Source organism: Rhinolophus sinicus, chromosome 15 (genome assembly GCF_057876585.1).
Source record: "Rhinolophus sinicus isolate RSI-liver-muscle chromosome 15, RSI-T2T, whole genome shotgun sequence".
NCBI lineage: Eukaryota > Metazoa > Chordata > Mammalia > Chiroptera > Rhinolophidae > Rhinolophus > Rhinolophus sinicus.
This window is the reverse complement of record NC_142515.1, coordinates 85,563,768-85,567,422: the sequence shown is the minus strand read 5'-3', so window position 1 is coordinate 85,567,422 and position 3,655 is coordinate 85,563,768. Positions and strand designations below refer to the sequence as shown.

Sequence of the window (3,655 nt, the reverse complement as noted above, 5' to 3'; positions counted from 1 at the left end):
ATGCTGGGTACTTAGATGAAAAAATTATTTAATAAGTCTAAAGCGGAACACTAAATAGTTTTCCTTGTATTATTTCATTACTGGCAAGGGTGCATTGTTTTGGTTTGTTACTTGTTTACTTTTATTTTGGAACAGTTAGGAATTTCTATCCCACACTGAGCTTTTTCCCCCTGGTGGTCATTGTCTTCCATATTTTTAATGAAATTCTGTCATCCACTGGGGAGTATAAACTGAGGATTGACCAACTTTCAGGCAAAGACGACACAGTGCTGAGAACAAAACACTTCGGTGGTGGAGAAATAAACGTCACCCGTTGTACCTTAAATCTTAATGTCACAAAGGCATTTCAGACCATGTTTACATTTGTGCAATGAGGACTTCAGGGCACCTGCTAATGGGGTAAAATATCTCCAATTTGATTTAAAAGTTCTTTTCTACTTCATGTGGGTTTTCAAACTAAAATGCCCTCGCCCAGGGGAAGCTAATAAATCATTGGAGAGGCTTCAACTCAGTTCCTTCAGCAAATATTGAATAAATGTCTGTATCAGAGTCTTTCGCTGCTGTAAAATATTCCCGTACTAGTTGATTAAAACAAACAAACATATGCTCTCACAGTTCTGGATGTGAGACCCGAAATGAGTCTCAGGGGCTTATATCAAGGTGTCTGCAGAGCTGGGTTCCTTCTAGAGGCTCAGGTGAAATGCTGTTTCCCATCCTATTTCAGTCTGTATTCTGGCCCCTGCCTTTCCTGGCTCATGGCCATTCCTCCGCCTTCAAAGCCAGCAGTTTAGCTTCTTCATCTTGTCTCTCGCTTCTACCTAGAGGACCATTGTGGGTACGTTCCTCCCACCTGGATGACACTGGGTCATATTCTTAACGTCAGCCGGTTAGCAAGCCTGTCCCATCTCCTACCCTAATCCTCCCTTGGTATAAAAATATCAAATGCAAAGGCACTGGAGATGGGGTGTGGACATATTTTTGAGGTCCTTATTCTGCTCACTACAAAGTCTGTTAATAGTGTATTATTGGGGTGGCCGGTTAGCTCAGTTAGTTAGAGCATTGTGCTAATAATACCAAGATATCCGGTTCGATCCCTGGTGCACCATCCTTACAAAGAAAAAAAAAGGGAAGTATTATGTGTCACTCAGGGGCCCACACATAAGAGAAATGAGCCCAGAATTTATTACAGTTTCTGGAATGAGTGAGCACACTAATTGCTTTAATAATTCATGCAAAGAAATATTTGATTCAGAAACCTTGAAACTGCCTGCCCCTGACTCTGACACAGGACCTCACCTGCTCCTCAGAGCAGGGGCCACACACCAGGAGCTGCAGCATCAACAGCCCTGGGAGCCGGTTAGAAATGCAGACTCTCTGAGCCCCCAGGCCCTGCTGACTCAGATTCCGCGTCTGGTAGGAGGCTGTTGATCGTAGGCACATACAGGTTGAATGCTGGTCTTGACTAGGTTTGCTCACCTTCTCTCTGTTGACTTGGGTGCTGAATAATGGTTGGTATGGGTGTTTTCCTGGGGATTTTAGGTGTTATCAGTATTCCTTCAGGGAATGCCAGGTACCCCAGGCACAAAATCATTTCTGCGTGAGAAACACTGCCAGGAAATAATCTGAAATAATTATAATCAAGGCCTATCAGATACTCTGATATTCACTTTGGACAGATCACTAAAGCCCTTCTGCTCCAACAAAGGGTCTTTGCTTCTTCCAAGTACACACGCCCACATTTCCTTGCGTCTCCTTCACTTTCTTCACTACAGTCTCTGTTCAAATGTCACCTTGTTTGCAGGACTTGACTAAATGAACTTGAAAAATAAGAACACAAGTCACTACCTTGCTTTCCATCTGCTCTCCTATTCTTCATATGACCTGTCGCCGTATGAAATGTTATATGCTTTTATTATTAGCTTGCATATGTTTTATCCTTCATCGACCTGTGTAAACTTCTGTTTTTCAGCACTCTAGTGCTCACAGACTAGACAGTACCTAAAACATGGTGAGCACTCAATTTATATTCCTGAAATACATGAAGAATTTCTCATGAGAACTGTAGAATACATGACACCTTTGGAAAGAAGGAGAACGGACAAAAATTCCTAATCTGAGATGGCACAGGAAAGCTCTAGAAGGAATAAGATCCATATAAAAGTATTGAAATTAATCACTTGGCTGCAAAATGTAAACTGTAGCATTAAAGAATCTGAGTAAAGTTTGTATGAAAATTACTCATGTGATTTTCCTGTCTTGGAAGTCACCTCTTCCTCATGGAACCAGAGAATCTTACAAGAGTTTCAGAATTTGTTCTCCTGGGACTTTCAGAGGAGCCAGACCTGCAGCCCCTCCTCTTTGGGCTTTTCCTCTCCATGTACCTGATCACTGTGTTAGGAAACCTGCTCATCGTCCTGGCCGTCAGCTCAGACTCCCACCTGCACACGCCCATGTACTTCTTCCTCTCCAACCTGTCCTTTGTGGACATCTGTTTCACCTCCACCACCGTCCCCAAGATGCTGGTGAACATCCAGACGCAGAGCAAAGTCATAACCTATGGAGGCTGCATCACGCAGATGTACTTTTTCCTAGTCTTTGGCATGTTGGATAACTTCCTCCTGACCGTGATGGCCTATGACCGCTTCGTGGCCATCGGTCACCCCCTTCACTACACGGTCATCATGCACCCCCGACTCTGTGGACTGTTGGTTCTGGTGTCCTGGACCATCAGTGTCCTGAATTCCTTACTACAAAGCTTAATGGTACTGAAGCTGTCCTTCTGTGCAGACTTGCAAATCCCCAACTTTTTCTGTGAACTCAACCAGATGATCCAACTTGCCTGTTCTGACACCTTTCTTAACAACATGGTGATGTGTTTTGTAGCTGTGCTACTGGGTGGTGGTCTCCTGGCTGGAATCCTTTACTCTTATTACAGGATAGTGTCCTCCATACGTGGAATGTCATCCCCTCAGGGGAAGTATAAAGCATTTTCTACCTGTGCATCTCACCTCTCGGTTGTCTCCTTATTTTATTTAACATTCCTGGGCGTGTACCTCAGCTCTCCTGCTGCCCACAATGCACACTCTAGTGCTACAGCCTCGGTCCTGTACACAGTGGTCACACCCATGCTGAACCCCTTCATCTACAGTCTCAGGAATAAAGATATAAAGGGGGCTCTGCAAAGATCCTTTGAGATGACAGTACAAATAGGATAATCACCTGACTGAAAAAGTGCCCGTGATTTCATGGCTCCATTTCTACAACCAGACTTTGTTATTCTTTAATCAGATTGTGTTTGTTCTTCTTTTATTTATATTCTGGAATTTCAATTTGTTTGAGTTCAACTTCTGTATATAATTTTTTTTAATTATTTTTTTTTTACATTATAGTTGACATTCAATGTTATTTTATATTAATTTCAGAGTGCACTATAGTGGTTAGACATTTATATAATTTATGTAGTGACCCCCCCATTAGTCTGTACCTCCTGGCACTGTATATAGTTGCTGCAATATTACTTACTATATTTTGTATGCTGTGCTCTACATCCCTGGGACTATTTTATAAATATCAATTTGTATTTCTTAATCCCTTCACTTTTTTACCCAGCCCCACGACCCTCACCTTTCTGGCAACCATCAATTTGTTCTCTGTA

The 3,655-nt window shown here is 42.5% G+C and overlaps 1 pseudogene; it reads left to right on the top strand.

Moving 5' to 3' along the window:
• The first annotated feature begins 2,276 nt into the window (after positions 1–2,276).
• Positions 2,277–3,241, top strand: LOC141572854 (olfactory receptor 7A17-like; annotated as a pseudogene).
• Positions 3,242–3,655: the final 414 nt, after the last annotated feature.